This window comes from Dendropsophus ebraccatus, chromosome 2 (assembly GCF_027789765.1).
Source record: "Dendropsophus ebraccatus isolate aDenEbr1 chromosome 2, aDenEbr1.pat, whole genome shotgun sequence".
Lineage (NCBI taxonomy): Eukaryota > Metazoa > Chordata > Amphibia > Anura > Hylidae > Dendropsophus > Dendropsophus ebraccatus.
In genome coordinates this window covers 207,517,115-207,538,563 of record NC_091455.1, presented here as the reverse complement: position 1 = coordinate 207,538,563, position 21,449 = coordinate 207,517,115, and the positions used below count along the sequence as shown (strand labels likewise).

The window sequence follows — 21,449 nt, the reverse complement described above, 5'->3', positions numbered from 1 at the left end:
CAGCTTGAGTTTCCCAGCTCCGAAAGTAGTGACCGTGTCTAGAAGTATGAGGAAAACACATGGAGTGTTAGGGGAAACCAGACGAGACAGGTACTAACAGTTCGATGGTTACCGACATCAGCAAAATAAGCATTGGATTTAGCAGGTTTTCCCACCTACACAGAATGGAGAAGGGTGGATGTTTCATGGTAGGTTAACTTCACCTGTAAGAGACAGAATCTATAAAGAAAATTCCAGAAAATTTGTATGATTTTTAACCTATAGCTGCACCAGGACATTACTGAACGTCCTGGTGCAGCTATAGGAGTTAAGAGGGGGGTCGCGCGGCCACCCCTCTCTCAACTGCCGCGATCCCGGGTGCTAAATGCAGCCCGGGACCACACTCGGTCTGCGCCGTAATGCTTTTGGCTGCAGCAGCCGAAAGCAATAGAGCCCAGATCTCATTGATCTATGCAGTATAACTATACTGCATAGATCTCAATGAGAGATCACAGCAGTCATACTAGAAGTCCCCCTGAGGGACTTCTAGTATATGTGTAAAGTAAAAGAAAATATGTTTTTTTATTAATACAAAACCCCCTCCCCTAATAAAAGTAAGAATTACCCCCCTTTCCCCATTTTATAAATAAAAATAAATAAACATGTTTGGTATTGCTGCGTGTGTAATCGCCTGAACTATTAATTTATCACATTCCTGATCTTGCACGGTAAATGGCGTAAGGGCAAAAAAATTCCAAAGTGCAAAATTGAGCATTTTTGGCCGCATCAAATCTAGAAAAATTGTAATAAAAAGCGATCAAAAAGTTTCATATACGCAAACAAGGTACCAATAGAAAGTACAAATCATGGCGCAAGAAATGACACCTCACACCACCCCATAGACCAAAGGATAAAAGCGCTATAAGCCTGGGAATGGAGCGATTTTAAGGAAAATATATATATTTTTAAAAGGTTTTAATTTTTTAAAAGCCATCCAATTAAAAAAAAATTAGTTTTTTTTTTTCAATTTCACCCCACATATAATTTTTTTCTGGTTTCAAGGCATATTTTAGGCAAAAGTTACGTCTGCCATTGCAAAGTACAAATAGTGGCGCAAAAAATAAGAGCTCGTCTGGGTCTCTAGGTGGAAAAATGCACGCGCTATGGCCTTTTATACACGAGAAGGAAAAAAAATGAACGCGCTAAAATGAAAAGCTGTGTTCCCTAAGGGTTAAATAATTAATTTTCATTTTATTGCACAAAATAAGGATTTGATCACCGACCAACCAGCAAGAATTCTGTCTCTCATAGACCAGTTAGTTTCTCTATAAGAAGCTCCTCCTACTTTGCCCTCATTACCTGGATTACCTGCACCTCTTTGATCTTATTACCTGTATAGAAAACACCTGCCACACACTCAATCAATCGCACTCCAACCTCTCCACCATGGTCAACACCAAAGAGCTGTATAAGAACAACTGGGACAAAATTGTAGACCAGCACAAGGCTGGGGTGGGCTACAGGACCATAGAGAAGCAGCTTGGTGAGAAGGCGACAACTGTTGGGGTAATTATTAGAAAATGGAAGAAACACAAAATGACTGTCAATCTACCTCGGTCTGGGGCTCCATGCAAGATCTTGTCCAGTGTAGTAAATTTGTACTGTAGTATAGACTGTGGACTGGAAACGTTCCATGTGCCATCATTTGGCAACAGCTACATCCGATGCTTGAGGGTTTATGTATCATAGTGTACTTATAACCGTCACATGCCCCAGTGGTTTGTAGACTTATATAGTTACTTCTACCCTATGGTTTTGTCTGCACACTGATATAGGCAGCTAGCCAAAAAACTAAGAAATTGCTGGTGGCCAGTGCTTTCTGCTGCCACCTCTGTCCATGTCAGGAACTGTACAGAGCAGCAGCAAATCCCCATAGAAAACCTCTCCTGCTGTGGACAGTTCCTGACATGGACAGAGGTGGCAGCAGAGAGCACTGTGTCAGAATACACCACTTCCTGCAGGACATACAGAAGCTGATAAGTACTGGTAGACTGGAGATATTTTTAATAAAAGTAAATTACAAATCTCTGTCACTTTCTGGCACCAGTTGATTTGAAAGGAAACATTTTTGGTAAACTGCCCCTTTAAGGAATCCTCGAATCGCTGGAAATATTTCTCAATATGGAAAGAATAGCTTACTTAGCTGATGGCAAGGAAGTATACAGATACGAAAAACCCGAAAAGCCTCATTATTTCTAGATTCAGCCAAAACAATGGGTCACGGGATATATCGACAATAACGAATGGCTGATAGACGGCAGCGAGGGGGTGAGACGGTGCGGTGTGGCGGCACAACAACCGTGCTGCCCACTCGGCCTGTAAACCAGGGGAGACGTGGTAGATGAAAGTGTCGGTGATGACGGCCGCACAGCTGGACGTGCATTTAAGCTGCTGTTTTAATATGTTGTAAAAAAACAAAGTCCGGATTTAATCTCTTGAAACCTCGGGATCAGCGTCCCAGGCTTCTCTCGCTAAACTTCAAAGTCAGGACGGAGCTTCAGAGTCGGCGGAGGGCGACTTGTCAGGTGCAGAGATTATTTCTGACAAAGCTCATATGTTTCCCTTCTTGCTGCTTATTATTGTAAGGTGATGTGTGTGTGTATCTGCAAAAATAGGTGCGACCCCCCCCCCCCCCCAAGGCCCCTCAGCCATATTAGACACCAGTGCTCTCTGCTGCCACCTCTGTCCATGTCAGGAACTGTCCAGAGCAGGAGAGGTTTTCTATGGGGATTTGTATCTGCTCTGGGCAGTTCCTGACATGGACAGAGGTGGCAGCAGAGAGCACTGTGTCAGAGGTCGGTGTGGTCACATGACAGCAATGGGGAAGCGGTGTGTGTTCAGCATGGACCAATCAGAAAGGGAGAATCACAGAGCTGTGGAGGAGGACGGTGACAGAAACCTTTCTATACAGCAGTGTGTATAGCTGAGTGTGAGTGCAGCTACATTATAGCAGCAGTGTGTATAGCTGAGTGTGAGTGCAGCTACATTATAGCAGCAGTGTGTATAGCTAAGTGTGAGTGCAGGCACATCATAGCATTAATAGAGAGGATGCGAAACACAAGGGCCGACAGAGACTGCAGGAAGCATGAAGGAATGAGCAGGGCAGATGTGGACACATAGAGGGGTTATAGCTATGAAGAGATTACCTCCACAGTCCTGTCCCCTGATGCAAGCCTCAGCCTGAAGTGGATCTTCTATGATTTGGAAGGTGAGGGAGACTTCCTGGGTCAGAGTACAGGGCTGTAGACCCCGCTATGCAGCCCATGCCCCTCCTCCACTCCCACCCAGTACAGGGAGCTCTTACACCAAAGCAATGCTCTTACACCAAGTCACAATTTAGAAAAACTGGGAGCTCTCAAACCTAAACGCTCTCAATCCAAGTTACTCTTAAACCAAGGTACCACTATATACTAGGCCCTGTATATCGCCAACTGTGCGTTACACTCCATATAGCACCCCCTATGTGCTACACCCTGTATGGTTCCCCCCGTGTGCTACACCCTATATAGCGCCCCCTGTGTTACACCCCATTTTGCACCCCCTGTGTGTTACACCCCATATAGCACCCCCTATGTGCTTCACCCTGTATAGTGCCCCCTGTGTGTTACACCCATATAGTGCTCCCTGTGTTCCACCCCATATGGTGCCCACTGTGTGTTCCACCCCATATAGCACCCCCTATGTGCTACACCCTGTACAACGCCCCCTGTGTGTTACACCCCTTATAGCACCTTCTGTGTTTTACACCCCCTATATAGCGCCCTCTGTGTGTTACATACATATAGCGCCACCTGTTACACCCCATATAGTGCCCCCTGTATGTTATACCCCGTATTGCACTCCCCTTTGGGGTAACACAGAGTATAGCGCCCTCTGTGTATGACACCCCATATAGCGCCCCCTGTGTATGACACCCCATATAGCGCCCCCTGTGTATGACACCCCGTACAGCGGATTACATTCCATTATTAGCAAAGCACTATGAGACTGATGAGTCATGTGAAACATATTGCACAATGCGATTGTTTTCCTTATTCGCCGGCGCTGGCCGCCTCCATCCGTATTAGTGTTAGATTTCAGCCATTTCTCTTAATTTGTAATAAAAAGCCTCTTTTGATGTCTCCGGTTTAGGAATCGCACTGCACTGGGTTTCCTCCAGTCTGGCCTGGGCTTTTATCAATGAAGCGGTTGCCTGGGACACTAATAAAACACTTATGTTCCCAGTTATTCTGATGAAAGTGTTAGAGTTTGGCTCGCACAGATGCCACAGCAGAGAATCACCCAAGCAAATCCCCCGACTTCACCTGGAGTGTAAGATCTGCCAGAGAGCGGCGGCGGCGGCGGCTGCGGCGGGGGGATAATGACCCAGCTGCACACACCGCTCCCCGCTCACAGCTGCCTTCCTGCCTTTGAGCTTTGTCTTAAAATGAGCCTGCACCACCCCCCCCCCCCCCCCCCCCCCCCCAAAAAAAAATCCCCCCCATCCCCCCAACACTATGAACTGTAATCCAGAGAGAAAGCAAAGGCCAGATACTTTTACTGCCAAACTGCAAACACCAAAAATCTACGAAAAGAAGTAAAGGGCGATTGTTTCGAGAGAAAAAAAAATTATAATAATAGAATAAAAAAATATCAAAAGAAATATAAAAATTTGCCAAAGGAAATTGGATTAGAGAGGGGTCGTGTTCCATGGGTCCTAACACCTGTCATGGCGACGTGTGAAAAGTTAAGAAGATCGAGTCGAGAATAGTGCTTGCTTAAAGGGGTTGTTAACCCCCCAAAAAAAATTTCAAATCAACTTGTCCCAGCAAGTGCCAGAGATTTGGAATTTACATTGATTAAAAAAATCTTGAGTCTTCCAGAATTTATCAGCTGCTGTATGTCCTGCAGGAAGTGGTGTATTCTTTCCAGTCTGACACAGTGCTCTCTGCTGCCACCTCTGTCCATGTCAGGAACTGCCCAGAGCAGTAGCAAATCCCCACAGAAAACCGCTCCTGCTCTGGACAGTTCCTGACATGGACAGAGGTGGCAGCAGAGAGCACTGTGTCAGACTCGAAAAGAATACACCACTTCCTGCAGGACATACAGCAGCTGATAAGTACTGAAAGACTGGAGATTTTTTAATTGAAGTAAACTACAAATTTCTCACACCAGCTGATTTAAAAGATCACATTCGTGTGACATGATGGAGACAACCATGCAATGTGGGCAATGTTATTCCACTCAGATCCCAACCCATCAAAATTTCTCATACGACCTTAAGACGTGTCAAAAGTTTTTCCATCAGGAGATCCCCTTTAAGATTCTAACCCTAGGATGGCCACCTTTTGCCATAATTCCTGTGCAGGTGTCCGGTGACCTGAAGGAGGTCGCTCTAATAGACAGGACTGGAAGAATCTTTGATTGCTGCAACAACAAGAAGGAAACTATGGAAGCCATTGGAGCTATGAGGAGGGTCATGGCAAATTTCGACACACAATTTGCACCTTTGTGCCACCACATTATATCTCAGAAATGTTTATCATGTCATGCCATGTCTTAAAGTGTTTCTGACCCTTTAATAAATGTTTCCTAAAGGTGTGTCAAAAATTTTGATTAGTAAGGAATAGTGATGAGTGAAGTTGCCGAACAGTTGGGGTCGTAAAAATACCCGATTGTTCGGCATTTGACTCCCTGCAGCTGAAGAAGTTGGGTGCAGCCCTAGGGAGTCCAGGAAAACATGGATACAGCCATAGGTCATAGGCTGTGTCCATGTTTTCATGGCAGCCCTAGGGTGGCATTTAACCCCTTCACGACCAAAGACGTAACTGTACATCCTTGGTCGGGTAGGGGAGTTCAGAGCAGGAGCGTGCCTGCTAATGAGCCATTTAGATGCAGCTGTCATGGCTGACAGCTGCATCTAAACTGCTCTTTGTGCCCCATCCCTGGTGTCTAGTGGGCAGATCGTTCCCCCACAATGCGATCGCAGAGGGGCGATCTGTTTAATTTACCCGGCCGGGCCTCAGCGTTGGAATGGCGCTGATCCCAGCTCGGTATTCTGTTGGTCTGGTCTACAGCAGACCAGACCAACAGAGCACCGATCTAATAGGTTGGTTCTATGTTATATACACAGCATTGATCTCAATGGGAGATCAATGCTGTGTATATAGAAGTCCCCCAGGGGGACTTCTAATTACAGTGTAAGGCTATGTTCACACTACGTAAGTTTCCGGGCGTAGCGGGTTCCGTGAATAAGTGGCCGGAGACTTACGTAGTTTGCGTATAGTGGAAAGTATACGATGTACGGCTGCACAGTTCACACTACGTACGAACTTACGCCCGGATCGTACGCGGCGGTGTAAAAAATGAACCAGACCATTGTTTGAGAACGAAAATGCCGTAACTTACGCCCGTAGCGTAACATGTGGTCCTGTACGTAGTGGTGATTTCTTCATTTTTGCAGCTTTTTGTGCCGATCCAAAAGGTTCTGTGGGGTGTCAGGGGCTAGGCGAAGATTTCCAAGTAAAATACCGCTGTCAGATCGCTACGTAGGGCGCTCGGGAAGCGTAAGTAGACTTCGGGCGTAAGTTCGCAGTCCGTACGTAGCCGGACGCAAGTAACGTAAATCCCCGGCCGGAGTTTACTGCGTATATACGGCCGGACATATACGCAGTGTGAACTTAGCCTTAAACTGTAATAAAAAAATCCCCTCCCCTAATAAAAATTTACATCCCCCCCTCCCTTTTCCCATTTTATAAATAAAAATAAACAAATAAACATATTTGGTATCGCCGCGTGCGGAATCACCCGAACTATTAAATTATCACATTCCTGATGTCGCATGGTAAACAGCGTAAGTGCAAAAATCCGCCAAAGTGCACAATTGTGCATTTTTTGTTGCATCAAATCTAGAAAATTGTAATAAAAAGCAATTAGAAAGTCGCATATGTGCAATCAACGATAGAAAGTACAGATCATAACGCAACAAATGATACCTCACACAGCCCCGTGGACCAAAGGATAAAAGCGTTATAAGCATGGCCATAAAGCAATTTTAGGGAGCATTTCGATTTTTAAAAAGGTTTTAATTTTTTAAAAGCCATCAAATAAAATAAAAGTTACACAAGTTACATATCGATGTAAATGTACCTACTAGAGGAGCATAGATAACATGTCAGTTTTACCATAAGACAAACTGTGTAAACATCACCCCCCAATAAAAAAGGCCTCATCCCACTATGGCCCCATAGAAGTCAATATTAGGCTCACTGCCTTATTACTCAAATTCAGGGTGCGTTCACACCTACAGGATCCGCAGCAGATCCGCAGCAGATTTGATGGTGCAGATTTGATGCTGTGTTCAGTTATTTAAATGAAATCTGCTGCGGATCTGCTGCGGATACGCTGCGGATCCGCAGCAGAAAATACGCTGCGGATCCGGTAAGTGTGAACGTACCCTCAATGTATATAAATGTGTGAAAAGTGAAATGATAGCAGCCCAACACTGATGTTTCTATGCAGGTATACTTTATTCCATATAGTCAGTAAATACGTTATGCAGGACGTGTTTCAGCCCATTGTGTCTGACCTACTGCTGTATACAGACTATATGGAATAAAGTATACCTGCATTGGAGAAAGCCTTCTGTTATTTCCAATTGCCTCAAAAGTGAGCGGAGTGCCTATCCTTTGTGAAAAACAAAAAGCAGAAAACCAGGAGAATTTTATATGTGAAATATAAAGCGTCAATAAATCTAAAAACATCTAAAAGCACAAGGAGAAGCAGAAAAGGCGATGTGTAAAACGTAACGATAGTAACGAGTGCGATATGAAATACATTATTATAGTAATAAGCCGATGTTTACCTCTCCCTCACCCGGTTATTACCTGTACGCCAGGAACCAATCACAGCCCAGGACTTGTTTACTCTACCGTGCACAGGACCACATTTTGAGAGTTGTACTGAAATCGACAAAAAAAAAAAAAAAATTATATATATAAAAAAAGCAATAAAGCTACCAAACCATAACAGGAAAGCCATTAAAATATCAGATCGCTGAACTCTTTGTAGTTTTCGTGCAAAGATTGAGAAGCGAACAAAAATATTTTCCCTTATGGGAAATAATGTTTTAAAATAATTCCAGATGTATTAATTTATACGACGGTTTTGCCTGTACCAGGTAAAGGGGGCGGGAAAGAAAAAAAACAAAAAACGGGGGGGTTAAAAAAAAATCTTTTTCTTCAGATATACGGCCCAGATTTGTTTTTCATCTATATGGAATGTAGAACTTGGGTTTGGAAGGATTATATGAGTTCCTTTAAATAAAGGTATGTTCTGGTCACATGTTACATAGAAATATAGGCAAGTGAACCCCGTCCAAGGACCATTAGAGGGATAACGGCCAATTTTTTTTTTTAGGCCATTAATGCACCAGTCCCGATCATTACGGAAATTCAGGTGGACAAAAAACAGAGCAGGTCGGGTATAATAGAGGAGGATGTGTGTTCATCAACCGTAACATGTGAACAGCACATTTCCCTGTAGTCACAGATCATTGCTATCGCCTGTTTAGCACAGCGTTCCATACACGCCGAGTAGTGATTAAAAATAAACAGAATACGCCCGTATAAATCACGAAAGAAGGATGATACAATAATAGGTATGAGGGAAAAAAATTGAAGGTTTAAATGTAAAAATAAAAGCTAAAAAAAAACATTGTAAATAAGTTTGGATTTAAAATAAATCTTCAAACAAAAATTTAAAAAAAAATGTTAGCAGATAAAATGAAAAGAAGTTGGAATTTAGAATAGAAAAAAAAAAACTATTTATTATATAATTATAATTGACTATTAAGAAAGGGAAAGGATTCTTGCAGTAAATTAAAGTAAAGATAAATAGAAATTGCATTGGGATTTCGAAATTTTGAACAATTGTTACATTTTTCCCGTGTGTTTTATATGATTTTTTTTTCTTAGATGTTATATTAGGCTTAGATCATAATTTATTATTATTATTATTATTAATATTATTATTGTAATAATTAAATCAAGTAGAAAGTTTGTTACAGCTGTATGTCCTGTTAAGTGGTGTATTCTCTCCAGTCTGACACAGTGCTCTCTGCTGCCACCTCTGTCCATGTCAGGAACTGCCCAGAGCAGGAGAGGTTTTCTATGGGGAGTTGCTGCTGCTCTGGACAGGAGAGGAGAAAAGAGGAGAGAAAAGTGATGAAAAGAAAAGGAGAAAGGAGGAAAGAGGTAGAGATGTGAAAACAGAAGAAAGGAGAAAAGAAGCAGAGTAGAGAAGAGAGAATGAGAAGGAAGGGGTAAGGAGAGAAAAAAAAGAAAGTAGAGGAGAAGATCCAATAAGAGAACACAGAGAGGAGAGGAAATGAGAGAGAAGAGGGAGCAGGCAAGTGCGCCTCTTAGTGAATCTGGGGGTGGGGGTCTAATTTAAGAGCTTTACTAGTACGCCTGACTTTATAAATGTCCCCCATATTATAAATGAGAGAAGAGGAGAATATATAGTAAATGAGAGGAAAGGAGAGTATATGGTTAGAGGAGAGGAGACTATATTATAAGGGAGAGGAGACTATATTATAAGGGAGAGATGAGGAGACTATACTATAAGGGAGAGGAGAGGAGACTATATTATAAGGGAGAGGAGACTATATTATAAGGGTGAGGAGAGGAGACTATATTATAAGGGAGAGGAGACTATATTATAAGGGAGAGGAGAGGAGACTATATTATAAGGGCGAGGAGACTATATTATAAGGGCGAGGAGAGGAGACTATATTATAAGGGAGAGGAGACTATACTATAAGGGCGAGGAGAGGAGACTATACTATAAGGGTGAGAAGAGGAGACTATATTATAAGGGAGAGGAGAGGAGACTATATTATAAGGGAGAGGAGACTATATTATAAGGGAGAGGAGACTATATTATAAGGGATTGGAGAGGAGACTATATTATAAGGGAGAGGAGAGGAGACTATATTATAAGGGTGAGGAGACTTTATGATAAGGGAAAGGAGACTATATTATAAGGGTGAGGAGAGGAGACTTTATGATAAGGGAGAGATGAGGAGGCTATATTATAAGTGTGAGGAGAGGAGACAATATTATAAGGGCGAGAAGAGGAGACTATATTATAAGGGCGAGAAGAGGAGACTATATTATAAGGATGAGGAGACTTTATGAAAAGGGAGAGGAGACTATATTATAAGGGAGAAGAGAGGAGACTATATTATAAGGGCGAGGAGAGGAGACAATATTATAAGGGCGAGAAGAGGAGTCTATATTATAAGGGTGAGGAGACTTTATAATAAGGGAGAGGAGACTATATTGTAAGGGCGAGGAGAGGAGACTATATTATAAGGGTGAGAAGAGGAGACTATATTATAAGGGCGAGGAGAGGAGAATATATTATAAGGGTGAGGAGACTTTATGATAAGGGAGAGGAGAGTATATGATAAGTGATAGGAGAGGGAACTATATGATAAGGGAGAGGAGAGGAGACTATATGATAAGTGAGAGGAGAGGAGACTATATGATAGGTAAGAGGAGAGGAGACTATATAAGGAAAAGGAGAGGAGATTATATGATAAGTGAGAGGAGAGGAGACTATATAAGGAAGAGGAGAGGAGACTATATAAGGGAGAGGAGACTATATAAGGGAGAGGAGATTATATAAGGGAGAGGAGAGGAGACTATATAAGGGAGAGGAGATTATATAAATGAGAGGAGAGACTATATAAGGGGAGAGGAGACTATATAAGGGAGAGGAGACTATATAAGGGAGAGAAGACTATATAAGGGAGAGGAGAGGAGACTATATAAGGGAGAGGAGATGGTCAAGAAGAAGAGGAGAGACAGAAGAGAAGATGAGACTGACCATGAACATTTACCCACAATTTATTAAGCAAACCCTAAAACCCAGACCTGACTCTACAGACCCAATCACAGCCTTATACCAACCAGCTGAGTGTGTGCAGACCATGTGATCAGACCATGTGATGGTGAAGCGTATCTGCGGCAGCTACTAGTATTATCAGGGAAATGAACAGGAGCAGCGGATAATAGTAACAATGTAATATCAGGATGTTTATAAACACTGTGTGATACATTGTAGCGTTGTGATTCTACATCTCTTATCTCACTACTCCCCCTACAATTCTTCATCTCAGCTCCGACAACAAACCATCAATCAGCTCGGCTTTAATAAAGTTTCCTTACAAATTCCTCATTTCCTCAGCTTTCCTCGGTCTTATCAGATTTCCTTCCCCTAAACTCCCATTAGAAAAATACAGAATAATATAATATAAAATCCCCCCCCCCCATATCCTAGATAAATAACATTCACAGCTCACAATAAAGGAGATCTGTAGATAACACTGATACATAATGTAATAGTGTGGAGCCAAAGGGGGCGGAGCTTAAAAGAGGGGTTCCCCAGCCTGCTACTATAGGGGGCGGTTTAGACTACACAGCCAGGCTGCTGTTATAGGGGGAGGTCCAGACTACACAACCAGACTTCTGTTATAGGAGGCGGGCCAGACTACACAGCCAGAAGGCTGTTATAGGGGGAGGTCCAGACTACTTAGCCAGAATGCTGTTATAGGAGGTTCCAGACTGCTGTTGTAGGGGGCTCCAGACTACACAACCAGACTGCTGTTATAGGGGGCTCCCAACTGCTGCTATAGGGAGCTCCAGACTACTGTTATAGGGGGCTCCAGACTGCTGTTATAGGGGGCTCCAGACTGCTGCTATAGGGAGCTCCAGACTACACAACCAGACTACTGTTATAGGGGGCTCCCAACTGCTGCTATAGGGAGCTCCAGACTACACAACCAGACTGCTGGTATAGGGGGCTCCAGACTGCTGTTATGGGGGGCCCCAGACTACACAGCCAGACAGCTGTTATAGGGGGAGGTCCAGACTACACAGCCAGACTGCTGTTATAGGGGGAGGTCTAGACTACACAGCCAGACTGCTGTTATAGGGGGAGGTCCAGACTACACAGCCAGACTGCTGTTATAGGGGGAGGTCCAGACTACACAGCCAGACTACTGTTATAGGGGGAGGTCCAGACTACACAGCCAGACAGCTGTTATAGGGGGAGGTCCAGACTACACAGCCAGACTGCTGTTATAGGGGGCGGTCCAGACTAAACAGCCAGACTGCTGTTATAGGGGGAGGTCCAGACTACACAGCCAGACTGCTGTTATAGGGGGAGGTCCAGACTACACAGCCAGACTGCTGTTATAAGGGGCTCCAGACTGCTGTTATAGGGGGCTTCAGACTGATGTTATAGGGGTCTCGAGACTGCTGTTATAAGGGGCTTCAGACTAATGTGATAGGGGGCTCCAGACTGATGTTATAGGGAGCTTCAGCGTAAAATCATTAATTTATAATTTACACATGGGACAGGACCGGAGACAAAACCCATCACAGGACGCTCCCTGCCCCCGCACTGACACATGACCACATCCCTCTGCAGCTCTCGCTCTTATTCTTGTTGACATTGGAACATTTTTTAGAGATTTCGTTTACAACCAAGAAGCATAAACGCCGGCCCATAAATATGTGAGGCAGAAATGGGCTTGGCGTAGTGTGTACAGAGAGCGGCTGCACGTGGTATAATCAACACCTTATAAAGTCCAGTGCCCATGAGGGCTTATTAGTACAAATATTCCCTCTCCCTGTGATAAAAATACCAGGATGATGTGATTGACTGAGATGCATTGCTTTATGGGTAAAATATCACCCACACACCTCAGCTGCTGAAGAACCGCATACTACACCTCAGCTGCTGCAGAACTTCATCATACACACCTCAGCTGCTGCAGAACCTCATACTACACCTCAGCTGCTGCAGAACCTCAAACTACATCTCAGCTGCTAAAGAACCTCCTCATATACCTCAGCTGCTGCAGAACCTCATCATACACCTCAGCTGCTGCAGAACCTCATACTACATCTCAGCTGCTGAAGAACCTCATACTACACCTCAGCTGCTGCAGAACTTCATCATACACACCTCAGCTGCTGCAGAACCTCATACTACATCTCAGCTGCTAAAGAACCTCCTCATATACCTCAGCTGCTGCAGAACTTCATCATACACACCTCAGCTGCTGCAGAACCTCATACTACACCTCAGCTGCTGCAGAACCTCAAACTACACCTCAGCTGCTGCAGAACCTCATACTACACCTCAGCTGCTGCAGAACCTCATCATACACCTCAGCTGCTGCAGAACCTTATACTACACCTCAGCTGCTGCAGAACCTCATCATACACCTCAGCTGCTGCAGAACCTCATACTACACCTCAGCTGCTGTAGAACCTCATCATGCACTTCAGCTGCTGCAGAACCTCATCATATACCTCAGCTACTGCAGAACCTCAAACTACACCTCAGCTGCTGCAGAACCTCAAACTACACCTCAGCTGCTGCAGAACTTCATACTACACCTCAGCTACTGCAGAACCTCATCATACACCTCAGTCGTCCTGATAGATTCCACCTAAGGGCCTAATTACACGCAAAGATTATCATGTGAAAAATCGTTATATCTTTCAATGTAATCAATAATCTTTCGGTGTTTATGCCGCCAATCATCAAACAAAAATTCCTCCATGTGTGGTTGATCGCATCTTTTCAGCTGACCATAAAACCGTCATTAATCGTTCCTAAATCGTTCATATGTAACTGCGCCTGTAACTGACGCCTATCGTTCCGTGTATTACGGTGAATAATTTCAGGTCGTTTGCAATAGTTTATTGTTAATTGGAGAAAATGGCCATACATTGTGTGGACAGAGCGGGAACAATGGCCGTTGTACCTGCATTAGCGACCGCAAATAATTGACGTCAACTATTCATCCAGCCATCAGGGGGATGATGGCCGTTGTCGGTGCGATGTGCGCACGGAACGGGCGGCATTGAATTGATTTTAATTTACTACTGTATCAAGGCTTCACTTCCTGGATAACATGGTGATGTCACTTCCTGGATAACATGGTGATGTCACTTCCTGGATAACATGATGATGTCACTTCCTGGATAACATGGTGATGTCACTTCCTGAATAACATATTGATGTCACTTCCTGGATAACATGGTGATGTCACTTCCTGGATAAAATGGTGAGGTCACGACCTGACTCCCAGAGCTGTGCGGGCTGTGGCTGCTGGAGAGGATGATGGCAGGGGGATGCTCAGTGTCCCTCCAGTGCCCTGTGTCCCTCAGTGTCCCTCTGCCATCATCCTCTCCAGCAGCCACTGCCCGCACAGCTCTGGGAGTCAGGTCGTGACCTCACCATGTTATCCAGGAAGTGACATCACCATGTTATGCAGGAAGTGACATCACCATGTTATCCAGGAAGTGACATCACCATGTTATCCAGGAAGTGACGGCACCATGTTATCCAGGAAGTGACATCACCATGTTATCCAGGAAGTGACGTCACCATGTTATCCAGGAAGTGACATCACCATGTTATCCAGGAAGTGACAGCACCATGTTATCCAGGAAGTGACATCACTATGTTATCCAGGAAGTGACGTCACCAAGTTATCCAGGAAGTGACATCACCATGTTATCCAGGAAGTGACATCACCATGTTATTCAGGAAGTGACATCACCATGTTATCCAGGAAGTGACATCACCATGTTATTCAGGAAGTGACATCACTACTTTATCCAGAAAGTAAAGCCTTAATGCTATAGTAAGTGCAGAGAAAAAGCACTTTATAAGCATTTCCTGTAATAAGTGTATATTGGGGATTTGTGTAATTTTTGGAGGGCAATACAATACTTTAATAAAAATTTTCACCTGACTTCTCCTTTAACTATATTAAATGGCACTATGCAATATTGTGTTACATTATAGAATGTACTGTTGTTTTATATACTTTTAGGCTATGTTCATACTTTGTATAAATAATGTGTGAACGACCATTGTTTAACACTACGACCGGAATTAATGAACATGATCATTAAAGCATTTTACATGAACAGACCGGTGCCAGTGCGGGGATGCCTGAGCCGCAGTCCTTATTTTGAACCGCCACCTCATTCCCGTGCACAGCACCTGTCTGTTTCCGAGCACTGGGCTGGCATGAAGCGGCATCACAGAGGGGAGGAAGTTTCGTCACACTGGTGGCCGGCGGTCGCACCCCCAGTGCCTCATGTCGGCCTAAGGGTGGCACCAGCATCCCAGCGCCAGCTCCAGTCTATTCATGTGAAAAACAAAAAGTGATGTAACTAGTGGTACCTTTAATTCTTGCATTTGGTATGGATAAATAACCGCCTTTCACGGGGAGCGGCCGTTGTTTATATAGGGTGGGAACATAGCCTCATGCTATATTACATTATATTTTGTTGTGTCACCGCTTGTACATTACATCTTATTACGCCATATTATGTTACATTAGGCTATGTTCACACGACGTATTGTTTCGTATTTCTACGGCCGTTGTTGCCTATTGCAACAACGGCAGTAGTTTATACGAGAAAATACGTTGGCCGGGTGTCTATGGCATCGAGGCAAGAGAGTATACACATAGTATACGCTCCGTCCGGGATGCCTAGCGGCGCCGTAGAGAGCTGACATGTCAGTTTTCTACAGCTGTTATTCAGTGAATATCGGCCGTAGGAAACCCTGTCAGTGCACACCATGGAGCGAGCGGCCGTACGCTCCATAGTGTGCTGCAGGAGGTTCTGATGGGGCGTGTGCTGATGCGCTCACATCAGAACTCCGCGGCTGCAAAGATCAATTGGCCGGTACAGCAGTACCAGCCGGGATAATCTTTTCAGAGACCGGCCACTCCGTGACCCGGCTGGGTCACAGAACGGCCAGTCTCTTACGCCATGTGAACATGGCCGTATACTGTATAGTGTTGACTTTTATGCTCTTTTACTATATTTAGTTCCATGATGTTATATTGTGTTACATCACTGTGGGAAGCTTACTGTTGGTGGTGGTATACTTTTATGGTATGGTAAGGTATATTTAGTTACATTTCATTGCATTGTGTTACATTATATTATTTAGTGTTGGCTTATATAGATTTATACTATCTTGTTTGCATTATATCTTATTATATAATATTATAGTGTCTGTTTACGTTATATTACATCTTATTACACCATATTGTGTTATATTATTTTATTTACTGTCGGTTTGTGTTCTGTTATGCTTTCTCACATTATATATTTTTTTTACATTACCTCTTATTACGCCATATTAGGTTACGTTATATTATCCTGTTACTTTATATACTTTTATGCTATCTTACATTATATATAGTTTAGTTACATTATGTTATTTAGTTATATTACATCATATTACGTCATATTGTGTTACATGATACTTTTCAGTTTTGGTTATATTGTGTTACAGTATGTTATATTAGACTACAATATATAATTTGGGGTTAGTTTATATAATCACACTATGGTATATTATATTTAGTTACATATTGTTACTTTATGTTCCATTACACTTTTTAAGGTGAACTTACTTTTATGCTATCTTACATTATATTTAGTTACATCCTATTATGCCATGTTATATTATATTATTTGGCATTGGTTTATACACTTTTATCCTATTATGGCGGTGTTCCCATTGTGGGACCATAGCAGGGAAAGGCGGCCATTGATGAACATTATACACGGCCGTGAATATAACAAGATGGACGCCTTTCCCTGCTCTGTTCCCAAAGTGGGAGCATAGCCTGAATCTTATTACATTATATTATATTACATTATACTTTTAAGGTTGGTTTATATATTTTTATGCTATCTTCTGTTATTGTTACTTACATCTTATTACATCCTATATTTAGTTACAGCTTATTACATTATATTATTTAGTGTTGGTTTACATACTTTTACTCTGTCTTATGTTATATTTAGTTACATTACATCTTATTACATTATATTATATTACATTACACTGGCTTATATACTTTTATGCTATCTTCCGCTATATTTAGTTACATCTCATTATGTCCTATTACATTATTTGATGTTGGTTTATATACTTTTATCCTATCATGTTTTATTAAGCTACATTACATCTTATTATGTTATATTATATTACAGTATTTAGTGTTGTTTTATATACTTTTATGTGATCCTATGTTATATTTAGTTACGTCTCATTACGTCCTATTACATTGTATTATTTGGTGTTGCTTTATATACTTTTATCCTATCATGTTTTATTAAGCTACATTGCATCTTATTACGTTATATATATCATTACAGTATTTGGTGTTGTTTTATATACTTTTACATTATATTACATTATATTATTTGGTGTTGGTTTGCATACTTTTACGCTGTTTTATGTTATATCTTATTATGTTATATTGCATTAGTTCATATACTTATTACAATGGTTAGTATACTTTTATGCTATCCTATATTATATCTTATTATGTTATATTATATTACATTAACTCGTGTACTTTTACGCTATCTTATGTTATATCTTATTACACTATATTATATTACATTAACTCACTCGTGTACTTTTACGCTATCCTATATTATATTTTATTACATTATATTATATTACATTACTTCATTTACTTTTACGCTATCATGTTATATCTTATTACGTTATATTATTTTACACTAACTTGTGCACTTTTACGCTATCATGTTATATCTTATTACGTTATACAGTGGTGCCTTGGATTACGAGCATAATTCGTTCCGGGACTGTGCTTGTAATCCAAATCCACTCTTAAACCAAAGCAAATCTTCCCATAAGAATTCATAAAAAATGCAGACAATTGGTTCCACACCCCAAAAATAATGATTTATTATTCTGAATAACATGTAAAACAAATGAAACAAACATTCAGAAACAGCTGACTATGTCATATTATAAGTTACTGTACAGTAATGGAGAGGATGGGAAACACAAGGGCGGACAGAGACTGCAGGGAGTATGAAGGAATGAGCAGGGCAGATGTGGGCACATACATGCAGCGCTCTCTGTCCGGGGAGAGAAGGGTTACAGCTATGGAGAGATTACCCCCCCACACACACACACAGTCCTGTCCCCTGATGCAAGCCCCAGCCTGAAGTGGATCTGCTATGATTTGGAAGGTGAGGGAGACTTCCTGGGTCAGAGTACAGGGCTGTAGACCCCGCTATGCAGACCATGCCCCTCCTCCACTCGCCCTCCCACCCAGTACAGGGAGCTCTTAAACCAAAGCAATGCTCTTAAACCAAGTCACAATTTTGAAAAACTGTCAGCTCTTAAACCAAAACACTCTTAAACCAAGTTACTCTTAAACCAAGGTACCACTGTATTATATTACATTACTTTATTTACTTTTACACTATCATGTTATATCTTATTACGTTATATTACATTAAATTGCTTCATATACTTTTACACTATCTTATGTTATATCTTATTACGCTATATTATATTACATTAACTCGTGTACTTTTATGCTATCCTATGTTATATCTAATTACATTATATTATATTACATTAACTTGTGTACTTTTACCCTATCCTATGTTATATCTAATTACGTTATATTATATTACATTAACTTGTGTACTTTTACCCTATCCTATGTTATATCTTATTATGTCATATTATATTACATTACTTCATTTACTTTTACGCTATCTTACGTTATATTTTATTACGATATATTATATTACATTAATTTGTATACTTTTACGCTATCATGTTATATCTTATAACGCTATATTATATTACATTAACTCATGTACTTTTACGCCATCCTATGTTATATCTAATTACATTATATTATATTACATTGCTTCATATACTTTTACGCTATCTTACATTATGTGTTATTTTGGTATATTATATTACACTATTTAGTGTTGGTTTATGTACTCTCGTAAACCAACATCCTTCCCCACCCCCAAATGTTTCGCTCCGATTTAACAACCGTCCCATTGACACCGTAGAAAGGGATCTGAATGCTAAAACCGCCAAAGCTTCGGCCCACCCTGAGTGCAGATTATACCCCTGTTGTTTTTAAGATGCCGGCCTGGTTGGGACTGACCACATTGTCGGCTGCTTAGAAGGAAGTGGTCAATTTGGAGCCCGGGCTTATCTGTGCTCCTAACTAGAGCAAACACCTCACAAGTGGAACTGTGGCCGCTCGGGCCGAGCAAATGTGGGAAAGATTAATGTGGCATGTAAAACAAATCACTCCTGGAGTCAGCTGAGAGGGCGGCCATTAAAGCTCGGCAGTCAGGAGGACTTTAGTGAAAGGGATTTGGTAATATACACTCAACACGTGTTCTCCTGCTGGAGGCTGCGGGGTGTTTAGAAATTCTAATGGGCCATGAACGTAAATTCTTTCAAGACCTTTTAAAGGCGCAGATGTTTCTTAAGAACCTACTTTAAACGAGGATCTGACATGGATTAAAGGAGAGTGTGCCTCTGAAACCGATCGCCCTCGGACCCGACGTTTAATGGCGGTCACGTGATACGGTCGCCGCGTTAATTTTATTTTCACGCGCCGACGGTTGTATTGTTTGCTACTTAAAATGGCAACATTGTGTTTGGTCGCATTGTGACTAGTGCAATGCATTCTGGGAATAGGAGTGATTGAAGGTCAGACAAGGTCAGAAGTACTGGAGGGGCTTGTTGTTGATCCCTACCCTGATGCATTGCTTGGATTTATATGGGGCCCATAGGTGCAAAGGTTGCCTATGCATTATGGGAATTGTAGTTTTGCAACAGATTGGGGAACACTGTGCTACCATCTGGGTCTCTGATATATGGCGCTATTATCCATACCATTGATTGTTAGTACAAAATTTTTGTAACTTTTTCTTTTTTCTTACATTAGATCCTGGATGGGGAACCTTTGGCCCTCCAGCTGTGGCAAAACTACAATTCCCATCATGCCTGGACAGCCTTCGGCTGTCCAGGCGTGATGGGAATTGTAGTTTTGACACAGCTGGAGGGCCAAAGTTTCCGCATCCCTACATTAGATGGTGGAGGCTCACCTTATTTTGCTATGGGCCCTTATGATTTCTGGTTATCCTGCTGCTTTTTGGTCTTCAGTCCGCCATATTGTGCAACCCTCCACAAAAATAAGGCAATAGCAAAACAACATATAAAAGGGGTATTCTGGTGAAAAAGATTTTTTTTTCCTTTACATTTTAGTAATAAAGTTATGTAGTTTTGTAAGTTTTGCTTGCCGGAATACCCCTTTAAACAATAATACTATGCACTTTCGTACCTAAATGTATATCTATATACTGCCATATCATGTGAAAGCAACACAGTACCTAATAGAGTGGAGAATCTTTAAAGCGAATGTACCAATTCGCATGATAATTTTTTAAATTTTTTTACAGTGTCTTGAGATCCAGGTGGCACGGTTTATTCGTGTAACACTTTGGCCCACGCTATGCAGTGGTGGGGGGCCTAGCGTGACGCACCTCCATTAGAAACAAGTCTGGCTGCGTCACCGAGGGGAGGGGATATTGTTACACTGGGGGCACTGGTGCATTGCGTGGGCCGAAGTGCACATGAAGACACTGGGATGAGACTGCACCACTGGGATCTCTGCATTGACACTGACAAGGCAATGTAAAAAAAATCTTATGTGAATTGGTACATTCGCTTTAAGCAGACCACCCAAAATTGTACAATTGATAAAAAGAAGGGGGGGGGGGTCTTTAAAGAAAATGGCCGCCAGTCTGGTTCAGAGCAGGGGGTGGTCTTCTCAGAGAGGGGGGCCTTTGATATAATGTCACCATACAGGGTGTAACTAAACTTTATAGGGGTCCATAGTAAAGTCAGTTTAGGCCCCCACCACCCAATAGCAGTAATGCAGCTAGAGAATGTCACTTAGCAGTAAAGAGAAGCTTTCCTACATCATGGTGACCTCCTCCTCAGCCTCAGGGTCCCATGGCAGCTGTTATGGCCGACACAACTATCGTTACACCCATGACGCCATACTGGACTCAGGGGGGAGAGTTATGAGTTACCATAGCAACCAATCACATAAAGCTTTCATTTTCAAAAAGGCCTGTGAAAAATTTAACCTAGAATCTGATTGGTTGCTATAGATAACTGCTTCCCTGGACCCCATTCAAAAAATCCCAGTTTTATTGAAGTGAATAGAACTAAATTGCAAACCAGACCTGACCTGGAGGCCAGAGAGGTGCTGCTGCTATACCTGACCTTTAGGCCAGATTCACATGTCACATATCCACAGCGGATTTCACACTGCGAGCTCGCAGATAAATCCGCTGCGGATACCTCTCCTGTCAGTGTCAATGTGATTACATAACAATGACAATCCCGCAGCGAGTATGTTATCACATTGACACTGACAGGAGAGGTATCCGCAGCGGATTTCGCTGCGAAATCGCAGAGTAATGATCTGCTGCGGA

General features: G+C 42.2%; 1 long non-coding RNA gene across 1 annotated transcript in view; it reads right to left on the bottom strand.

Moving 5' to 3' along the window:
- The window catches only part of LOC138784904 (uncharacterized), a 35,026-nt gene extending 14,022 nt beyond the window's left edge, over positions 1 to 21,004 (bottom strand). The window contains exons 1-2 of the long non-coding RNA XR_011361972.1: positions 20,928 to 21,004; positions 7,905 to 7,979 (exon numbers count right to left, since the gene is read on the bottom strand). This is a non-coding gene — a long non-coding RNA (uncharacterized lncRNA). The remainder of the gene's footprint in view (positions 1 to 7,904; positions 7,980 to 20,927) is intronic.
- Positions 21,005 to 21,449: the final 445 nt, after the last annotated feature.